A 23,212-nucleotide genomic window follows, 5' to 3' on the forward strand; every position below is an offset into this window, starting at 1 on the left:
ATGTGTGAGTCATATTTGACAGCGGAGTTTTGTTGTGTCTTGTGCTATCTCAAGTCATAATTATGTCCTCACTAATGACGTTTCAATCATATAATAATGTTTTGTAACTTTAAATACTACTGAAATACACAACTCTGACCAAATCATTGTGTATGTTTTATATCATATCTTTTGAGTGATTCCAATAGAAGGACTTTGCTGTTCTATACTACTTAATAGCTACACAAGGAAAACCTCAGCAATAATCTAGTGCCATGCCTCCTGTTCTTGCTACTGCAAGGAGAAAGAGAAGGATCAAGGGGAAAAGAGGAATAAAAGGGAGAAAGAAGTAGGATTAGAAGGAATTATCACTAGACTCTTCTATAAGCCAGGTATCTCTCTTCACTCTCTTGAGTAATTGCTCCTGCTGAAATCCTTCCATTCTTAGTTCTGGTCCCAAAATCCCATTCCTGCTCCACACCCTGGCATCCTGGAGGGAGCAACTAAACTCTCCCAGATTCTTCTTATGATGATTACCTCCTGATACAGCTACTGGAGAAACCTTAAGCAGCTTGGTGTTTGAACAGGGGAGATACATTGCTGATATTGCAAATTGGAACTGGTGGTTTTACAGCACATCTAGGGTTCTTAATCCGGGGTTCACAGAGAGAATTTGGTGGGGGAAGGGGGTCAATGAATTTGGAAGGGAAAAAGTACACGTTTAATTTACTAATCTCTAACAACAACAACAACAAAAGCTCTACTTCTCTAAAAGAAGCAAGTTGCAGTGGTGTGACATCCCCCTTACTGAGAACTCTGTGGGGGCTTCTCTGCTAATTTGTTTTTCTATCATTTAATAAGATTGGTCCCTTGTCCCCTTTATTTATTGTTCACAGTTTCCTATGGGGAGGAGCAGCATCTGATGTAGTGGAAGAACACTAGTCTGGGGATCAGTTAGTCTAGGTACTAACCTTTGCTCTTGTCATTGCTAAACTGAAGGGTTGCACTCTGTGGTCTTCATCCCTTCCATTTTGCCTTCTAGGAAGTTTTGAACGTTAGATGAGAAATGCTGTTAAATAATTTAAATGTTTCATTTCTAGACAAAGTTATAATAACCCCACCACCACCAACACACACATACCCCTAAAATTTAGATGCATTGATAAAGTAGAAAACTAGCCATGGGAAGCTTGGCATATAATCTAATCCTTCCTCATCCATGTCCCCCAACCTTTCTAGAGTGTACTTCTAGGTAGTACAAGCTGGCCTCGGAAAAATACCACCTAGCCAGTTTCTTACAGGTGAGGCAAAGTCAGAGGTATGGGTGGAGAGGGAGACCTAGAGAATGCTCTGAACAGTGATACCCAATATTAAGCAACAAGATACCCCTAATGTAGTCTGCCAGGGGGTTCTGTGTGATTGTCCTCTAAGCTGGGCACAGGGATACTGCTCTCTCTCTCTCTCTCCCTCCGTCTCTCCCTCCGTCTCTCCCTCCGTCTCTCCCTCTCCCTCTCCCTCCTCCCATCTTAGACACAGTGGCTGAGTAATACTGTGGGCAGACAGAGAGTGATGTCCATTCCTAAAAATTTCTCAATGTATCTCTTTGATTTCATACTTTTTTATTTTTTTTATATATATTTTTTATTTTTGGCTGTGTTGGGTCTTCGTTTCTATGCGTGGGCTTTCTCTAGTTGCGGCGAGCGGGGGCCACTCTTCATCGTAGTGCGCAGGCCTCTCACTGTCGCAGCCTCTCTTGTTGCGGAGTGCAAGCTCCAGACGCACAGGCTCAGTAGTTGTGGCTCACGGGCCTAGTTGCTCCGCGGCATGTGGGATCCTCCCAGACCAGGGCTTGAACCTGTGTCCCCTGCATTGGCAGGCAGATTCTCAACCACTGCACCACCAGGGAAGCCCTGATTTCATACTTTTTTATTCTTAAAAAAGAGCAATTAAAACATTAGGTAAAGTTAGTTTTATGTGTTGCTGAGATATGTTAGGAATGGGGAGGGAACACTAAAACTCATGGGCTAAAGTAATTGTTTTCACTGCCTTCATTCTTCTCCTGTGTTATATACCTTGACTTTTAGGGTACTCACCCACAAATAGAGTTCTCAGTAGTCTCTTTAAAAACCTTCGATGAATGCTCTAACCTCCAGGTTGAGGGGAGATCCCAAAGGTGAGGTAAAGAAGAGAGCAGTGCCCACAGAAGTTCCTGTCGGCCTAAAGCTAAGGGGAGAAGTGCCCCAAGACATGGGAAATAAAGATTGACTGTGAGTATGTGATTCGTACCACATTTTTCAGCAAATTCACATAATTTTTTAAAATCACAAAACCAGTGAGCCGGACTTCCCTGGTGGCACAGTGGTTAAGAATCCACCTGCCAATGCAGGGGACACAGGTTTGAAACCTGGTCTGGGAAGGTCCCACATGCCATGGAGCAACTAAGCTCGTGCGCCACAACTACTGAGCCTGCACCCTAGAGCCCGTGAGCCATGACTACTGAGCCCGTGTGCCACACCTACTGAAGCCTGTGCACCTAGAGCCCGTGCTATGCAACAAAGAGAAGCCACCGCGATGAGAAGCATGTGCACTGCAATGAAGAGTAGCCCCCACTTGCCGCAACGAGAGAAAGCCCGCACGTGGCAACAAAGATCCAGGGCTTCCCTGGTGGCACAGTGGTTGAGAGTCCGCCTGCCGATGCAGGGGACACGGGTTCGTGCCCCGGTCTGGGAAGATCCCACATGCCGCGGAGTGGCTGGGCCCGTGAGCCATGGCTGCTGAGCCTGCGCATCTGGAGCTTGTGCTCAGCAATGGGAGAGGCCACAGCAGTGAGAGGTCCGCGTACCACACACACACAAAAAAGATCCAGCACAGCCAAAAATAAATAAATAAATTTATTAAAAAACAAAACAAAACAGTGAACCATTCAGAGATTCAAAGATAATAATAATAGTAATCAGAATGGAGCCCTATGGGTAGATTCTGCCAAAATAATAATAATAATAATGAGAGTGAAGTTGGGAAGAGAGAAACAATTTTCTTTTCTTTTCTTTTTTTTTTTGCGGTATGCAGGCCTCTCACTGCTGTGGCCTCTCCCATTGTGGAGCACAGGCTCTGGACGCGCAGGCTCAGTGGCCATGGCTCACAGGCCCAGCCACTCCACAGCATGTGGGATCTTCCCAGACCAGGGCACGAACCCGTGTCCCCTGCATCGGCAGGCGGACTCTCAACCACTGCACCACCAGGGAAGCCCGAGAAACAATTTTTTTAAAGTTGATGTAAAACATATACCACAGAGAAATTATCTATAGGATAATAGAAAGGATACAAAGAAATTGTTCTTAGGGTCTCAAAGAGGTTGCCTATAACAAAAATTAGTCAGAGAAAAAGATTTCAAAGAAGCTTAAAAAGTTCAAAGAAAAATTAAAAAGCAGTAGGAAAAGATGGGAAAGGAATGAAAGAAATGGAAGAGGAAAAACAACACAAAGAATAAATGTGACTGAAAACACATGTAAAGTGGCAAATATGACAACATCACCCAAAATGAAATGGAAAAGAACAAAAACATAGAAGAGATTATAGACAAGGTACTGGATATGGAAGAAAAACAAAGGCGATCCAGTATATACTAATTGACATTTCTGAGAGAGAGAGAATAGAACAGATGGAACAGAAATGATTTCGATACTATAAAAGAAAACAGTTTCCTTCAGTAAAAGCCTGAATCAGCACATTGAAGCACGATCCAGTAAAGATCAGCACGACACAGCCAACACACAGCCACATCCTTAAAAAGTTACTGGATATGAGATAAAGGAAGATTTATATGGGCATGAAGAAAATAAATTAAGTCACAGAGAAGGGGAAAGTCTGGCTGACTTCAGACTTCATAGCAAGATTCAATGCCAAAAGATGGTGAAGGAATGCCAATAAAGTGTTACTAAATAATTTATTAACTATGCAAGTTCAAGTCTAAAGGCAACAGATAATCTCGATAATGCAAGTACTTAGGCAGTACAGTAGATAGGAGTCCTTGGAAAAAATAAGTTCAGTGGATCAGGAGATGATTCAGAATAAATGTAACCAGTTTATTGAATAGGTTGAATTTGAAATATCCAAATATAAAATCTTTCTTCACATTCTCCGAAGTCTTTAGACTGTCCTAGTCAAATCTTCCTTTCTTGCTCTTTTAGCAATATCTTGGTCTGATCCCATCACTTTTCTGGTAATTTCAAGTATTCAAAATCCAGTAAGGCTGCTTCTATCTCTTATTCAATTTAACTCTCATTTTCTTTCCACTCCAAGGTTGGGCACCTATGGCAGATGATGGGTACCAAAATATGTCTCTTTGGCATATGAATTATTTTGAGCTAACTGCCAACTGAGAACCAGCAGATGTAGGAAAAGCTCTTTACCTCCCTCCCCTAAAAATAGAGCACAGATTTTCCCTTTTGCAGAGGAAATTTACATTTGTAAAGGAAATTTCCATTTGTAAAGATGTCTCTGTACCAGGAAGAGATCTACTCCCAGAGACAACTTTTATCACCTGAGAATCTTATCTGCATAAAAAGACAGCTCTTGTTTCTTATTCCTGTAACCATTCCTGCTCACCCCAGAGGCTCAAACCCCACTTTGTTTAGCCTAACATGGTATATAAGCCTCAGTCATTTGGCCACTTCCTTGAGCCACATTATACTTTGTGAGCTCCTGTGCATAGTACATAATTAAAACTATTGTTTTCTCTTCTCATTCTGATTTTTGTTGTTTTTTGGTTTTGGCCATGCTGTGTGGGATTTCAGTTCCCTGATCAGAGATTGAACCTGCGATTGAACCCGGGATTGCACCTGGGCCACAGCAATGAAAGCACCAAATCCTAACCACTAGACCACCAGGGAACTCCCTTCTTATTCTGTCTTTTATCAGTTTTATTTTGGGTTCCAGCCGTTGAACCTAAGAGGGGAGAAGAAAAATGATTTATCCTCCCCTACACAGAGATCCTTCTTCCTTCTGTCATCTCCCTTCCTTACACTCTCTTTCTTGTGAGTCCTTTTCTCCTCTGTTGTGTTGTAGTGAGAAGAAGAGACGGGGGGAAGAGGGGGTGAACATCATTTAGATGGTGCCTTTGGGTGTTTTTTAGGTTGTTGTTGCCTCTGATTTATTCTGTGTGAGAGAGGTCCAAATGCTGGTGTTCTCCAAAGGGATATGTGTGAGTTCTTGGGGGTCCTTCAAGAACATTCCCTCCCAGACAAATGGCTGGTTCTCTGTCAAGACCCCTCTGACTCCAGCTGAGCTCCCACCTCTGGGAGTCTACTCCACAGCCTCCAGCTGCTGGAATCCTCTTGTCTGGCAGGCTGTCCTCTTAGATATGGTGCTACTGAGGTGGCTCAACCTGACTACCTCATGGGCACCTGACCTGCAGGAAACTCATGCCTCTTGCCACTAAATATCTAGAGTATATGTTGTTTCACCATCACCTGCACTCTCTGCCTTGCTTTCTTTCTCCAGATCTCTTTTTTGTCAACCTCAGTTAGGTACAGAATGGAAGATCAGCAAGTGTGCAGATGCCCAAAGAGGATTGAGAGCCCTGTCTCAGATTTTTTCAGGCACCACAAGTCTCTACTAGTGATTCTTACATTGGTCCCTTATTTGGCTTGCTGTGTGTGTGTGTTTTGGGGGGGAGTGCAGAAGAGGAAAATCCTCCTAGCTGATCCCCACAATCTTCCTTGAGTTCTTGTCTTCTGCATATGTAGGCTGGAATGGGAGATGATAGCAGGGTCAGAACTGCCATGACTCTTCAAAGTTCTAGGAGGGATGTGTCTGGGGTTCCTTGGTACTTCTCTCTAGAATGTAGGGGTGCTTTATTTCTATGTACAATTTAGAAGTTTTATCTCTAATTCTGGAGGAGTCCCATTGACATCTGCTTCATGAACTCAGGAATAAAGAGAGAGCTGTGATAAAGGCCGGGGTGGGGGGTAAACCTGGATTTATATTAATAGGTTCCTAATTGTTATCTGAAGGGGGGAACCATTCCAGGGCCTGAGAGTGGGCTCTTGTCTAACACTAGGAAATGAATTATCTGAGGAGACACACGTACTGACAAAGCAAAAGACTATTGGGAAGGGGCACCTGGGCAGAGAGCAGCAGGGTAAGGGTGTTGCAGGAAAGAAAGTGGGGCCAGAGAGAATGGTCACATCCCAGGTTTCAGGAGAGTCCCTGGGATAGCCGCTGAGCGTGTGTTGTTGCCTTCGTGCAGGAAAGAATTCAAGAGTGAGCCATTGTAAAGTGAAAGAAGGTTTATTCAGGGAGAAATACACTCCATAGACAGAGTGTGGGCCATCTCCGAAGGCAAGAGGCACCAGGGAATGGGGTTGTCAGTTTTCATAGGGGTGGGTAATTTCATAGGTAATTTCATGAGTAGGAGGAGTATTCTAGCTATTTGGGGGAAGGGGTGGGGATTTCCAGGAATTGGGCCACCGCCCACTTTTTGACCTTTTATGGTCGGCCTTGGAACTGTCATGGCGCCTGTGTGGGCTGTGTCATTCTTTCAAACGTTGTGCCCTACCCGCTTCCTGTCTCAAGGGAACCCAGGAGACTGTTCTGCCACGTGGCTCATAGTCTCGGGTTTTCTGGTAATGGGGTTAGCCTTCCAGGTTGTCTCTGGTCAGTCATCTTGCTTGTGCCCATATTTCGTCTGACACAGGGTCCTTCCTGGTGGTGTGTGCGTCTCTAAGCCAAGATGGATTCCAGCCTGAGGGTTTCTGGGAGGTGGACAAGGCATATTAGGACCTGGTGTCTCCTTCCTCCTTTCGGTCCCTCCCATATTCTTCCAGTTACTTTTACAAGACATATTATGCACTGGCATCTCCTCCCTCCTTTTGGCCCCTCCTGAATTAGTTGGTTAGTTTTCAGTGGCAGCACCATGTTCTTTATTGGGACCTCCTGTTGTGAGACAACTTGTGCAGATGGTTATTATTGTGCCTGGCCAAGGTGGGTGATTTCAGGCAATGATTCCCTAACAAAATGTGTTTTGAATCTTAAAAACATAAAAATAATGGCTAACCAATGTTGGGAGATGGAAGGAGGAAATGTAGAAGGGATTAAAAGTGTCAATTTTTTCATCTTTCATGGCAAGGAGTAAATAGATATTGTTCAACATCAAATGGTATGGTTCTGTCAGTGTTTTTTTCCCTTAATTCTGTTTCTTTTTTATTAAACCTTGGAGTAGCAGTTCTCACCTAGAGATGTTTTTGACCCACCTTCCCAGGGGCATTTGGCTCTGTCTGGAGATATTTTTGGTTGTCTCACTGGGGGAGGATGGTGTTTCTACTGGTGTTTTGTGGGTAAAGGCCAGGGATGCATCTAAAAATCCTAGGAAGGGATTAACAGCCCACCAAAGTGACATGAAAATTACTTTAAAATGAAAACATCTGAACAGCTGCAAGAAGAAACATTACCTAAACTTAAGCAGAGCCTCCTGAAAATACAGCTGCCATCGATCCTTTCCTGAGGGAGTTTCCTATTCTGGAAAAGACTGACTCTTAGCAACAATTGCCTATTGGCATCAAAAAGCCCAATAGGCTCTATCATACTTTCCCACTGATGCACAACCCCCTCTCCCTTTTTGTTATGTTGGTACATAAACCTTTACCTCTGGCTCTTCAGTGTGTTACTCATTCCTGAGTGCTCCCAAGTGCATGTGTAAATACACCCCAACTTTTTTCCTGTTAATCTGTCTACTGCCAGTTAATTTGCAGGCCCCCTAACATTTGAACCTAAGTGGGTAAAGTTTTCCTTTCAACACCTACCATGTACAGACCGTCCCCCACCCCCAGTAACAAAGAGGCATATTTTAAATATTAAAATAATTTGTTGGGGAGAAAAGTTTTTCTGAAGTTCAGTAATTTATTCAAAATTACTACAGAATATTTTTGCTGTGAAAGTGAATGAAATAAAACAACACAAAAATATATAGCTCTTATACTGTGATCTTGGTTTTGTAGGATTATGCCTATTTCTTCTATCTATATATGTACATACAGAGGTGTTTGGAATGGTGTTCGCAGAATGAAAAATGATGGATATTTACAGGTAGTAGAATTTGGAGTAATTTTTTTTTCTCTTTGCATCTTTTTTTCCTCCTTGATCACTTAAAGTTTATTTTTCGATAATGATGAATATAATGTTTACAAAAGCAATGGATTTTCTCTTCTTTCCTACAAGAAAAGCAACAGCAACAATAGCAAAACCTTTTCAGTGGATCTCCTTGTGGCTCAGGAGAAAAGTCCAGTTTGTCTCCTCTGTCCCTTGTCCACACTAAAATAGAACGACACAGATATCAGTAACCGAGGCCAACAACACATGTGTCTATGATTGGAGAACGTCTTGGGGGCTGCGTGAAATGAGCTTTCCGTGCTGAAAGGAGCAGATCAGTCTTACTTTAACCTCATTATTCTTGCTCTCCTCCATTTTCAAGAGCAAAAACATACATTGAGAAATAATGCCTCTGAGTATGTGTTCGTTAATAAAACTTCTCTTCCACCGTTACCTGCTATTCAGGTGAGGGTCTGTTTGTGCTCAGGGGATTGTCTCACTGCCTGCTTCATTTTGCTGGTTGTGATCCTTTGCTCAGGCAATGGAGACAAGCCATGAGGTGGAGGGAGGGGAGAGGCCTCTCTCGCACAGTTTGCTGCCCTCTTTCGCGAGGGAACAAAGCTCTTTCATCTCTGCATCTCTTACTTGCACGAAAGTTGCAAAAATTATTTTGTCTAAAAAATTTCCTTGAATAATTTCCACTGAGTACCTGAAACAATAGCCCTTTTTCACTTTCAAAAGCGCAGAAAAATAAGTAAATCTCCTTTCTTTATGGGCACCAAAGCCAAGCATATGTGCTCTATTTGGAGAATGCCAATGCCTCAAGCTGCAGCATTTCTTTCACCAGCTCTCAGCAAGTGGCCATTTAGGCTTAATTGCTCCTCACAGCATAGTCCAATTAAGAATGGGCATCAGCAGAGTAAGGGCTATTTGTTAATCCATAAAAGGTATGAGAGACAGCACTTGTTTTGCCTGCGGTTTTTATTCACATGTTTGGGTGAAAATCTAAACAGCTGGAACTCTCAGCAAGTGATATGTGTGTATTTAATCTGTTGGTTATGGGCAAGACAAGCGTATGAATGTCTTACACAAAATCCAAACTTTTTCTTCCATACAAAAGAGAACTTTGTCAAGATATTTCTCAAACCTACCAAAGCATGATATTAAAATTGTAGTGGGGGGCAGAGCCAGGTCAGAGGGGAAAACCTCTGAATCAAGGGGATTTCTCTGCAACTTGAAGATGGCTTTAGTTCCTCAGAAGAGCAATTTCCCTATTAAAGTGCACAATTCTATCAAAACATATTGTGGGTTTTTATTGTTGTTTAGCGTTCTTTTTAAAGAGTTTATTTTTTGAGTAGTTGCCTTCTGTACATCATTTTGATGTGGTACAGGGAGAATTTCCATTCTACGTGGGGGACAGGATAAACTGACAAGAAATGGGAAGTGTGGGAGTGACAAAGTGCCTTCTGTGATACGGTGAAAATAGGCAAACATAGGAAGAAACATATATAATATAGAGCCGTGAAATATTCTCAGCTAGCTCAAAGGTTTCCACACTTCCTTCTGTATGGAAAAGAACCTGATGAGTGCCAGTGAGGCTGGGTGCTGCCTACTGGTTTCTTACAAGTCTAGAGGCTTCGATTTTCAGAGAAGGGGAGGGTAGAAAACAAACCTGAGTGACCTGCCGGGTCAGGCTGCTCATGGAACCCTGGGATCAGGGGGCAAGATATGTTGTCTAGAAAAGTCAGGCTTCAGTAGCATGGGGAATTTGGGAAGGTAGGAAGAAAAGACATTTGATACTGTTACCTTCCCAAAGAAGAGTGAGATTGGATGTCAAATACCTTCCATGATTTGGTTTCTTTTCTTGGCCAAGCCACACAGCTTGCGGGATCTTTCCCCGACCAGGGTTGAACCTGGGCCCCAGGCAGTGCGTCCTGACCACTGGACCACCAGGGAATTCCCTCTTCCATGATTTATATGTTGGTTGGGCTTTGAAGACAGGCAGAGCTATCAGTCCATTTCCTTGTTTCTTCTTCCCAAGTTTCTTCCTAACCTCTGGACCCCCGGGGATTCTGCTCCATTCATAACGTGTCTGGCCTCCTTGACCTTCTTTTTACCAGCACAGAGAGGGAAGGAAGCCCTGAGAAGTTGTTCATGCACCTGGGTCAACCTGACATAGCTAGGGCTGGAGATTTTCTTGTTCTTCAGCTAAATGAAAACCTATTTCCCCCCCCACACACACCTTTTTTTTTTTTTTAATCACATTGTCAATTGTTAATGTACCTGTGATGAGTGAAACCTTTGCTGATTTTAGAGGCATACCTACCATCAAATTAATGATTCTCCTCTGGAAATGCCCATACCCACCTGCCTCTCAGTCTGAATCCTGGTGGGATGCTGGCTACAGGTAATGATATTTACCCGGCTCATTGAAATGTCACACTTAGGACTGAGCCCTGTAAATTATTATTGTGCTCATGTTATATTGTAAAGATAAAGGTCAGATCAGGGCTCAGATTTATTCACACCCACGATGCATTTCTGAGAGTTAGCAGAAAAATAAAACTATTGGGTCTTTCCATTAAAAGTACATACAAGTGGAAGTGGGCTTTTTTTCCCCCCTCAAAGGAAAAGAAATACCACAGAAACAGGAGGTGTGGGGAATAAATACAAGTAAAGGAGAATTTGGCTCATCTAAGGTCTATAAATACTACCTCCAGTTTTCTGCACATTTTCTGACAGTCCTTTACAAATAACTGGACAAGGTCAGGGATAAGTTCAGGAAGATTAAAGGAATTACTGAGCATTGATCCTTGCTAGTGACTGAGTAGGTCACCTTCTTCCTCGCAGGACTGAGATGGTCCTCTGGTACTCCAGGGAAACTTGTTTGGTAACTGGAAAGCCCATCATTAGAGCTGGGCAACCTTGTGCCCAGTTAGTCACAAAGCACATGGCCGTTTACATTGAACTGTAGAGTTCCAAGAGCGGGATTGCTAACCTGAGAGCCCTAAACCCAGGGAGGCTGGCAGTGAGGAGGGAATGATGAAGCAGGGAAGGTGGTCCTCCAGTGTGGACTGAAAGTCAGTGCTGGGCAGTGGGAAGTGCCCATTGCTGGTGTCTTTGCCACACCAGCTCTTTGAATACATCACGGTCTGAGTGTTGTTAGCTGTCAAAGCAACAGCTCTCACCAGCACTTAATAGAAAGTCCCAGACTGGCTACGTCAAATGATTTTTCTTCCATAAAATTTGGCTTTTGAGCTTTGAAAGAATCTACTGGGCTCGCCCCCATTTTTCTTTCTAACTTATCCTTTTAAGGATTATCTCCAATTGGAGAATAATGTTTGAAGGGTTTAATCTTCCAAACTATTTTAACAAGAACTGGTGGATAATCTTTTACTTGCCTCTCTTATTTCTGTGATTCCTCCTCCTTCTCCTCCTTACATTTCTCAGTTGAATCTCAGTGAATTTATTTTGATATTCTCCATCTTCCTATATTCTCTTAAAGATTTTTGTTCTCTATTAACTGATTCATAATAATTACCACTACAAACTCTAAGTGCTTACTGTGTGGTTGGCACTGTACTGGACATGGCAAAGAAGGGATAATTTGTGTTTCATGTTGTTTGAGGCATTTGGTAATCTTTGTCGTTTTAGTATAAAGAATAAAAAAAATCATGTTTTAAAAAGCTTATAAATAATACAAAAATTAGGGAATAATAAATACGTAGATAAGTCTACCCTATACTGTTACACCTAGAAGAAAATCACTTGCATATTTATTTTTTAGTATTTCTTGGTCATCCTTCCCAACATTTACCACCACTCCCCCCCAAAAAGGGAGGAAAATGTCTATCTGTCTCTAAACCCCCATCTTTATTTTTTCTTTGGTTCCACTTAAAAAAACCCAAAACGTTATTTTTGAAAACAGTAATTGCTTCTGCTAACAGGTTTCTCTGAATGGAACATAGTTTATCTTTAAGGGAAACAGTCAAGTAATAGGAAGTGCAGACAGTTTGCCACCCAGAGGAGGTAAAAGAGGGGAGCTAGATTGACTTTCTGTCCCAGCTTGGCTATTTCCTTCCTCACTTTTGTCTGTGTTCTTTCTATTTTCCCCCAGGTGGCGTGTTTTTGACCCATCAAAAGGTATATATAGTTCTTTTCAAGGAACATGAACAGCAAGTCGCAGCGAAAGTAGTGTTATGATTTCTTTGCCCTGGATGTTTAGTTTCAAACCAGAAGCTGAAAGAACTGCTAAATGTAAGTCATTTTCAAAACATCTTTCATTCATTCCTTCAACAATCATTTATGGGGTACCAACTTTTCCAGACACTGTTCTAGGCACTTGGGAGATATGACTGAACAAAACAAACCCAGATCCTTGCCCTTGTGAGTTTTTTGGATTCTAGTTGGGGGACACAAACAATATATAATAAATCTAATAAATGAGTTTATTATCCAGCTGGAGGGGAGGAAAACATTTCTTTTTCTTCTATCCATCTTAGGTTCATTGGATAGGGCCCTGTAAATCAGAGTTGCCAAAGACAGATTAACAAGAACAAAAACAAACAGAAGTTGTTTGTTTGTTTGTTTGTTAACATGTGCATCACACACCCATGTGAGTATTCAGTGATGAGTAACTCAAAGGAGTGGTTGGATCTCGGGCTTATATAGCATCTTAACAAAAGAACAATACATTTTTAGAGAAGTGTTGAGACAAAGGGAAAAAGGACTTTGAGTTTTTAGAGCAGCAAATTGTGGGAAGGTAAATATATGAGGGAACAAATGGAAGATAAGGGCTAGTTAGTAAGATTTGTTATATAGGTTTCTTTGGTGTTGTCTCCAGGCTGATACTGGGTCTGTTTTGATTAACCACTGTCCTTCCTGGCAGAGAGGGGAGGGGGGACACCTTTACAAATTTATGTCTTGCTTTTAGGCAAATAGGGGGTGGCCACAGAGCTTTTCTTACATTTGCTTTTTCTCAGTTGCCTTCAGCTCAAAATAATCCTTATGCCAAAGTGGTGTATTTGGTGTGGCATATTCTGCTACCCTTCACATCTTATTAGAAGATAAGTGCTATTGAAATAAAATGTAGAGCAAAATAAGGAGATCAAGGGTATAGGGGTGTTGCAGTTTTAAAAAAAAGTGTTGCAAAGTTGGTCTCGCTGCGATGACATTGGACAAACACTCCTTTCTCATCTAGATCCCTCAAGTGCTCACAAAAATATCAGGAGGGCTAAGCCACAATCAACTTTGCTATGGTTTATCTTCACGTAATGTGGGAGGAGCTGCCCTTTTATACAATGAGCCACTAAGAGAAGAGTGGAAACAGGGCTACAGTTTGTATCTGTTTCTTCCTCCTGGTGTAGGGAAAATATCAGTGCAGAGAAGAGTTATACAGGTAAAGACAGATTAGAAACTTCAAAGCATACTATGAATGATGTGTTCTCTATTTCCTAGTGTAACCTGGATACAACTTTTTTTGTTTGATGCCTCATTTCTGGGCCACTAGGTGGTATCCATATAAAACTGTAGTTTTAATTTAGAGATACCTGTGCATAAGTATGTTACCGAGTTTCTATAAAGAGTTTTTGTTCAGTTCACTTGAGGTTTGTGAGTAGGTTGGTACCTGTGTACATTTGTGTGTATGTGAATAGAATTGGTCTGTCTTCTTTGTAAAAGATGCTTTCTGTGTGCAAAGTATTACACAGCTTTTATTCTATTTTTATAGATAATAATTTGTAATCATTGTCTATTCAGTTATGTTAATAATTAGAGTTTGTATCATTTCTAATTTGTGAAACAATGATTCTACAACATGTATCTTTTTGTGGCATCTAGAGTAAGGTTCTTACAATTGTTTGGTTGTTCATAGCATTTATAATGGAGACTGACTATTTAATTCCCTTCTTTGAGGGACGTTGGAGTCTGATAAGTAATACATCAGAAATGATTATGGAAAAGCAAACCATGAATGTGTCCCTAGGGAATAAATATATCTTTGGGAAATGAAAAGAATCTCCTGAATTTCTATCCTGTCACATGCTAAATTGAGAGCCATTTAGATGAGATCACACCCTATGCAGTGCCCAAGTTGTATGTTTTAAAACAGATTGTCCCTCTTTTCTTCTGAATGTGTAGGCAAGAGCACCTACTGTTTTCCAATATCTTTTTGTGTGGTTTGGCTGGGGATGGGGTGGGATCTCTATAGAATTTGGAATCAGCTGTTGGTAACTTTTTAAAAATAATAATGCACCTTTCAGGGGTTAGGCTGTGTTTTGTCCAGGTAAAAACGTCCATTGGAGGGAAATGTGGAGCCACACTTTTGGTGAGAGGAAGCTAAGTGTAGGGGTGGTGGGTGTGCAAGGGTGAGCCGGCCTGGTGCTAAAAGGTTTGAGCTCACTTCAAGTTTTCCAAGCATTAAATAGGAAAGAGAAGTGATCAGAAGCTGCAAAGAGAGAGGCAGGAATTGCACAGATCCAATTCTTCCCCTCAGCACACCTTTGGCTGTCAGAAACAAAACACGGCCTTTCCCGTGTGTTTATCTGCACTGTCTGGGTTAGAAGCTTCTCTACCCTGGCCTCAGACCCTGAACTCTGAGATGGAATTCCTGCTCTCTCCCTCCTCACTGTGGGGCTCAGGTCCAAACCTTTCACTCACTAGGTCTCTTTCCATCTGATAAAGTGAAGATAATACTGTTTGTCTTCAACAATAAAATGTGTGAGAATTCTATGCTTTTCAGGGTAAAGGGGTGAACTAATACTCTAATTCTAGTCTTGTTATAAGACATGTAGAGAAAAATAAGGAATCTTTATAAGAGTACATCATTTACAAAGAAAAGTTAAAAAATCATATGGATTGAATCACAAATACAGTAATTTTATATTTTTGCTGCCTCCGTTTGAGGCATAGCTTTTGTACTCTGAAGAAACCATTTGATTAAAATCATTAAAGGGCCAGAAACTATTTAAAATTTTTTTCTGATGTGTATGTTACCTTGAATGATAAAAGTTTATAGAAAGTTCTGGATTCTATCACATTATTTTTGTCTAGAATGAAGATTGATGTAAAGTTTTCATTCTGCCTTTCTAAATTTAACAGTCTGTGTCATTAATAGCCAGGCGTGTAATAAAAGCACTTAGTGATGATGAAAATAGCGAATTTATTACTGATATATTTTCTTTCTTAAAATATTATCTTCCTTGAATCCTACATTTTAGATAGAATTTGATGCTTATTAACATTATATTAGAAGAAAAGGAAGCAAAGACTTTGCCATATTATTACCTGTTAGTCAGTGAGGGACAGGGCTCCATGAAGGAAGAGTGGAGATGGCATTGAATGAAGGGAGACACGTGAATTTTTTCTAAAACAGGTTTCCTCACAGATAATTTAGAATTGCTCACTACCTGGGGTCTCTGTGCCTCTAGGTTCTTATGGTGAGCAGGTGAGCACTGAGTGAATCTGTCCCGATGTTGTGTGGCAGCCGACTTGAAGATGGCCCCCACAGACTCCCACTTCCTGGTATTCACGCTCTGTGTAATCCCCTCCCCTGGAATGACTTGCTTCCAACCAATAGCGTACTGCAAAAGTGATGGATATCACTTTCATGATACAGTTTCAAAGACTGTGACTTGCAGACAGGCAGTCTCTCCATTGCCCTCTCACTTGCCCATTTTGATGAAGCAAGCTGCCATGCTAGAGAGGTCTGATGTGGCGAGGAACTGCATGTGGTCTCTGGCCAACAGCCAGAGAGGAACTGAATCCAGCCAACAGTCAGGTGAACTTGGAAGTGGATCCTTCCCTAGTCGAGTCTTGAGATAACTCCATCCCAGCCATGACCTTGATTGCAGCCTATGAGAAAACCTGAAGTGGAGGACCCAGCTAAGCTGCACCCAGATTCCTAAACTACAGAAACTGTGAGGTAGTTTTAAGCTGCTAAGGTTTGAGGTAATTTATTATGCAGCAATAGATAAATAATGGATAACTAGTACACTCTGTTACTGTACTTTGAAACGATTCTGGTCACTTTGGGGAAAAAAGGGAAGGATGTGATAAACTAATTCATACTGCGGTGTTTGGGAACTCAGTATGCAACCCCTGTTGGAATACAGTGTCCTCAGAGAGGAGGTGATGCCGACACAATAGAATTTTAGGATTTGGGGCAATAATGGGGACAGTTTCTTTTGAGAATGGGGAAGCTTTCTGGAAGTAGACTCTGCCTCTTGATGGGAAGTGCTTACAGACATGGGAGGGATTATTGACGGCAATGATGGAGACTATATACCACCTGGTCCATCCCATAGAGTCTTGTGTATAGGATCTTTTTGAGGGATATCAGTAAAATGTCTCAAGCCCAGGCATGTTCCACGGGGGAATCTCACGCAAGCATGCGCCGAGTCCTGGGGATGCTACCGTGTATCCTCTTGAAGTTTTTACACTCCAGCAGCTTCCGGGGCTCTGCGGCCCCAGTGGTTTCAGATGGAGATGCTGAGTGTAGTGGAGGGGTTACTGTGAGGTCAACTCCAGACGTTTGAGTGCTGGTTTGAGTGATTTTCTGAGGGTTTGCCTCTTCCTGTCTTTGAGGAGGGTAATCACCCACTTTTCTCCCCTCCCCCACCGGGGATAAATCCGGTTTGGGGATGTGTGTGACACTGTGTAACTCTCCCTTTATTTCCTGTCCCCTCTCCTATCTACTCCAAATCCCTTACCATACTCAAACAGAATTATAAAATGTGAGAGCTGGAATTCACCCTAGAGATAGTCTGGTTCGGTGGTTTCCAACTTCACTTCACAGGCTGTTTGAGATTTTATTGTCCTCCTTCTGCAACTTTAGAGCAACAACAGGGAGGGTGAGGGAAGGGAGCAAGTGGGCTTCCAGTGGCTCCCTTTCTCCTCCTCCAGCTTTTATGTACTTCATGTGTTGGGTTTCCATGTAAATTTTTTTTCATCAAGGGTTCCACTGTTAAAACCAGTTTGAAATCTCTGAGAATGAGGCCCAGCAAGGTTAAGTAACCTGTTCAGACAGAGCTGGATCGGCGAGCAGCACAGCCTGGGGCAGCAACCTATAGAGAATGTAAATACATCGCTGGAGGTGTGAGAAGATGCAGTGAATTGCGTTTACCAGACCTCTGCATTATGTGTGGGGTTCAAAGGAATGCAAAGATGAGCTTCATGGGTGTGTGGTATGACAGCCTCAAGGGGCACTTGTGAGGCCACATAAGGTCACAAAACTGCTTTGTGGGAGGATGGAACCAAGAAACTGCACATTCTCATTTCAATAACTAGAATATATGCATTTCTCTTTCCCTCCTCCCACATCTAGTGCTCAGCCTTCCCCCTAAATTTTGGACAAGTATTTAAAGGGGCATCAGGTTTTTTGCCTGCAGGCAGCACTCCCATGAGTCTATCTGGCTTGGTGCCCTCGGGAACATGGCCAGCTAGTGGTTGAGTCAGAGTGAGGAACTGAGTCTCCAGACACCTACCCCAGCATCATTCTCTCACTATGAAACCCCTTCTCCTTTATAAAGAAGCCAGCATGATGATGCTTATCAATATACAAAGGACATACAAGGAACTTGTTGCCCACTGCTTAGTTTTTTTATTCAAATAGATCAAGAATATAGTTTCTCTCTCTTCCAGCTGTTATGAGACTTGCTGATTTAGTGTGTGTGACCCTTTGGATAAAGGCATAATGTAAAAAAAAATTGTATTAATAAAATATTGCTAATATTAATCAATATGAAATGCAATAGTGTTCAGGGGTGAGGAAGTCAGGACAGAATGTTGTAAACTCCTCTGCAATCTGCAAGACCAGACACTTCCCAATGCTTCTTGGTAAATACTCAGCCTGGAAACGGTCCCCCAAAGTGCAGTAAAATGTTCAACTCTAATGTTTGTGTTAGGTGGAAATTATGGTTTGGAAAACTCTAGCAAATCTCTTCAATCATGAAAACAGTGAGAGATTAAATTTCATGTAATTATCAAGTCAGAATGGAAGCCACATCGCATTCTCCGCTTTATGTGAGAAAGAACTGCTTAAAAAGGTCAGGGTCTTTTATATTCCTACTGTATAGGCTACATTCTAATTGAACTTATTAATGTATCTGACAGAAAGGAAATAGCTCATTTTGACCTTCGATGTCCAGTCTTTGGTTCACATAACCTAATAACATGAGATTATTACTTTTGTATTTTATACACGTCTGTTATGAAGACCCTTGTTCCAAGGATAGAAATCAAAATTTTGTTTTTTATATATTTTTCCGTTTGGCTATAAGAAGCTTGTACTTAGGGACATTCTCTCATTAAACCAAGAGAACATGATCATGTTATTTTCCTTTTACAAAGTGAGCTGCTGAATGACAGGAGAGTTGAGCAACTTCTCTGAGTTCACAGAAGCCGTGGGTAGAACTGGGAATCAAGCCAGTCCTCCTGATTTGCTGGGCTTTCCAATCTTTCCAAAAGTGTGGAACCCTTTCAATGTTTAATTCTGACCCTACAGAGTCCCACAATCACACCTTCTCTGTCTCTTTTTTTTTTTTTTGTCTCTCAGGTGCTATTTATTGGGCACGGCCAGTGCCAACCTGCATCATGGAGATAAATACGATTTTTGGTGGGTGGGGAGAGAGCCAATAAACAAACTGGAATTGAAACTGAAACCAAAGCCAAAGCACACTAAACAATCCACTGCATGGCTGTGTCAGCATTAGATTAACAAATTAGCTCTAAAGACCTAAAGAAACAGCACTGCCTGTGCCCACCCCATACGCATTCACACTTAAGAAGAAGCAAAATATCCTATCCTATTCTGAAGAATTGTTAAACATCTCAAGGAGAGGCGATTTAGCCATACTCTGTTGATCCTGCTTCTCTTTGATTTTTACCTCTCCTGTGGTCACTTGCTTTTTGTCTCCTTTACATGCATTTTTCTCCTCCACCAATCTTTATATCCTGCTAGTCCTTGGGGTTATATCCTAGGCCCTCTTCTCATTGCCACTTACATTTTCTCCCTGGGTGATTTTGTCCAAGTCCTTCCTTCAGTTACCATAAAGAGGTCGACAATACCAAAATCTGTGTCACCAGCCCAGGCCTTTTGACTTAACATCTCTATATAGCTGTCCTTAGGCCCCTCAAATTTCACATATCTCAAGCTGAGCACATCATATTCTTTATTCCTTACCTCCTTTGCTTACCCTCCACTCCTTTGCCTACCTTCCACTCCTACTCTAGACTCTCTTACCTACTAAAGTGAAAGGTGTTACCATCCACTTGGTTTAATCAGCCAAAAACTGGGGCCAACCTTAACTCTTTCTTCTTCATCACTTGCCACGTCTAATCCATTGCAAAATTCTTCCGATTTTATCTCTTATACAGCTCTCCCATCTGCCCGCCTTGATTCATTTCCACTACCACCATCCTGATCTGAGCAACTGGTCTTGTACTTTGCCTGCTCCAACCATCCCGATACACAATGTACATCCACTACCTCTCACCCAAGGGTGCCAAAGAACCTGATAGAAGATTGTGAACACTCAGGAGATAAGAGTTCTGGTCTTGGCTCTGTCGTTTACTGGCTGTGTGAGCTTAGGTAGGGCACAAGACCTCCCAAGGACCCACATGCCCCCATTGTTCCATTGGGTATAAATAATACTTTTCTTTCTTGAAGGTGGGCACTTGGCCAGCTGATCTCTGGAAGGCCCTTCAGTTTTAAGATCTGCGATTGTGTGCAAGACCTCAGAAGTGCTGACACATCGAAATAACAACCAGCCATACACTGATTAATCCAAATAGTACCACTAGAAATCCATTGATAGTGGCATTTTGGGATTGACATTTTTCATGCTTTTTGGCCATTAAGCACCTTTTAAATATCCTATTTTAGAATTTACCATCTTGTGATTCCTAAAACTCAAAATAAATGGGTCAAACTCAGTTTCTCAGCCTCGGGTGGAGCTAGGACACACTCATGTTAACTCAGCCCTGGCAAGGAACATACCTTTTCTGAGATTTAAGTAAGTAAAAAGGTAACATGAAGGAAAAAAGACCATTTTGGCCAGAAGGGCAGAGAGACATTCATTTTTAAAAGGCAGCATTGGCAATAGCGGATGTTAGCAGTGTCACGCCTCTGCTCAGCCTGTGCTTGTGTTTGCACCAGCGGCAGGAGGTCCTTGTTAGAATAGTCCGATGGTTTAATATGGGCGTTATTTATGGCTTCATAGCCTTCGAGCCTGGTTCTCTAACCTTCCTGGAGGTTGTATAGGCTACCTAATATGCTTTAATAAATTTCATCTTTGTTTAAACAAGCTATGGGACCTCTGTTTTTTCTACCCAGGAATGATAAGCAGTTCCTCCTCCTCCAAGTCTCAGAACACTGTTTTCTCTGGGAAGTCCTCCTTGGCCCCCAGATTACATTAAATCTCCTCGTTGTATGTTCTTATGGTAGATGGTACTTTTCTTCTTCTAACATGTATCATATTTGTAGAGGTGATTTAAATCTCTTGTGTGTCTCCCCTGATCCACTGTAAACTCTCTGAGGGCTGGGGTATGTCTTCCTTGTTCCTTCTTTTTTTTCTCTAACAACATATTGTATAGCACATAGTAATTGCTCAGTAAATGTTAACTCAAATCAAATAACTGATATCTAAATGACTTATGCTGTAGTTAAAGACCAGTTTTCTTCATTAGAGGTGAAAAATAGCAGCTCATCATCCTTATTTTTTTGCCTAAGAATAATATTAAAAGGTAACTTGGACTAATGTTGAGGTTACTAGAACTTTTGGATGTTAGACCTGATTCATTATTAAGCCTTCTTGAGTTGCTGAAGTTGCTTATTTCTTTGAACTTTCTACTTTTAAAGACAAAGATAGAGGTTTTTTTAGAAGATAAAGCTGACTAGATTAGCTGCATACTCTCCACTCACCTCCTCTCAAGGACCCACTAAAATAGCAATGAAAAGTATATGAATTCACAAGCACAAAGAGAAAGAGAGCGTGAGTTCCCAGCATAGGATGGAGGGTGCCAGATATGGCATCGAGGGAAGTCAGAGCCCAGGGTGTTTATGGGGGCTGTGGTCAGAGAGAGCCGTTCTCCCTCCCCACATCATGGTGCAGTAGAAAGGTGGGGGTAAGGTGTAGGCAGTGAATGTGCTGGTAAATATTTTACAACCAGTTCTCTGAAAGAGAAAGAAAGCAAGAAAGGAAAAAAGGAAGAAGGGAGGAAAGAAAGCAAGCCCCAATTTGTAGCATTTACTGATTTTTGTGGTGGAAGTACACCAACATAGTCAGTTTCAAGTTACCCATGTGGCATCATTGAATCTGGGATTGATTGAGAAGAAATGTACGTGATTGGTTCTTTGGACTGGCAGGAGATGGTTCTGGCATATCATTGGGTATAAGGCCAAAAATGGTGAGACTGATCCAACTTTAGTGTATAGAGAGGTCAATACTCTTAACCTACTCCCCAGTTCATACAAAGAATGCCACAGCTAGGTGTCTATCATCTCCCCATCACCACACACACACAAGACTTGGAAAGCAAACCAGGTTCAGAGATGGAGCTCCAAATCTCTAAGAATGAATGAGCACCAGAAAGGAATTATCTAGGAATATTTATAAAGATACTTACTTACTTATGTATGTATGTGTGTATGTATGTATGTATGTGTGTGTGTGTGAACATGTGCGCTTATACAAAATTTTAAACTGCTTTAAAAGACTATTGACTATTTAAAGCAAAATTATTAAAATGTTTTGTGAGGGTTTAAAGTAAAATATAAAAACAGTGGTAGCACAAAGGGCACAAGGGGAGAAATAAACCCATGCTTTTGTTAAGGTTCCTACACTGTTCATGAAGCAAGATGATACTGTTTAAACGTAGTCTTAGATGACTTAAAGGTACATGTTGTAATTTCTAGATCAACCTCTAAAGAAATAAAATCAGGAAGAGGTATATAAAAGCAGTCAATACTAAAGCATAATCAATTCACCTAAAAGAAGCCAGGAAAGGAGAAATAGAAGAGCAAAGATCAAATGTAATAAATATAAAACAAATACCAAGATAAAAGACTTGAATCCAACCATTTCAATAATTAAATTAAATGTAAACAAACACACCAGTTAAAATTTTTAAAAGTTAAAAATCCAGTCTCTCAGTTGCACCAGTTACATTTCAAGTGCTCAATAGCTACACATGGCTTGTGGCTACTACACCAGACAGTAGAGATATAGAAATTTCCATCGTCACAGAAAATTCTGTTGGACAGCACTGATTTAAAGAGTGACTAACTCAGAATGAACTAGGAGGATGAAGCACTCCAGGAGTAGGATTCAGTAATAATATGTAGATTCCGGATAGTGCGAGTGAGCAAGTAAGGCAATTGAAATTTTCAGGAAAAAACGAAAAGTTGATCAAGAAAGTAATGCAGTCATAGTGTATTTGACTCTGTAGTGAACAGTATTTACATGAGCAAAACTGTGTCTATTGCTGATAATTGATTTCTTCTAAACTGGTGGATGACTCTTTGGGAGAGTGGGAGACAGGAGAGATGGTGACAGATGAAAGAACTAAAGCTCATCTACTGTAAGAATAAACTAATTGGTACCAAATAGCATTGATAAAAGTAATATCCACTTTTTTTTTTTAAGGAATATGGAGGTGACTAGCATGGGGAGAGGAATTTTTCCCTGGGGAATAGAACAGGAGATGAGTTGGAGTAGGGTAGAAAATTAAGGTAGAAAATTGTTTGTCTTAAGACTTTTGGAGGTATTTGATTTTTAAAAACATAGGCGTATATTAACTGGATAAAATAAAATACTTGTACAAAAAACCCCAGACAGAATCTAGTTGTATCTGTCCCCTTAGTATCTGATCATGATATTCAAGAAGCTAATGGGACCACTGATAATTTATGGAGCCTGTGTGTGATAATGAAACCTGTTTAATGTACTATAAAATATATTATAAATAAATGTAATAAAAATACATAAAAAGAGATCAATATATAAATTATAAAGAACTAAGACACATGCTGCAGGTGCAAGGGAGGATTTATCCATTGGCAAGGCACTCTGGGTCCCAAGAATATGAGAAAAAAGAAAGCAGAAAGAGATGCTGTGAGGCCCAGGAGCCTAAGGTGGTTAAACTGATA

The sequence above is a fragment of the Aethalodelphis obliquidens genome, unplaced genomic scaffold (genome assembly GCF_003676395.1).
Source record: "Aethalodelphis obliquidens isolate GAN/ISIS:26980383/991018 unplaced genomic scaffold, ASM367639v1 scaffold4, whole genome shotgun sequence".
NCBI classification, from domain to species: Eukaryota; Metazoa; Chordata; class Mammalia; order Artiodactyla; family Delphinidae; genus Aethalodelphis; species Aethalodelphis obliquidens.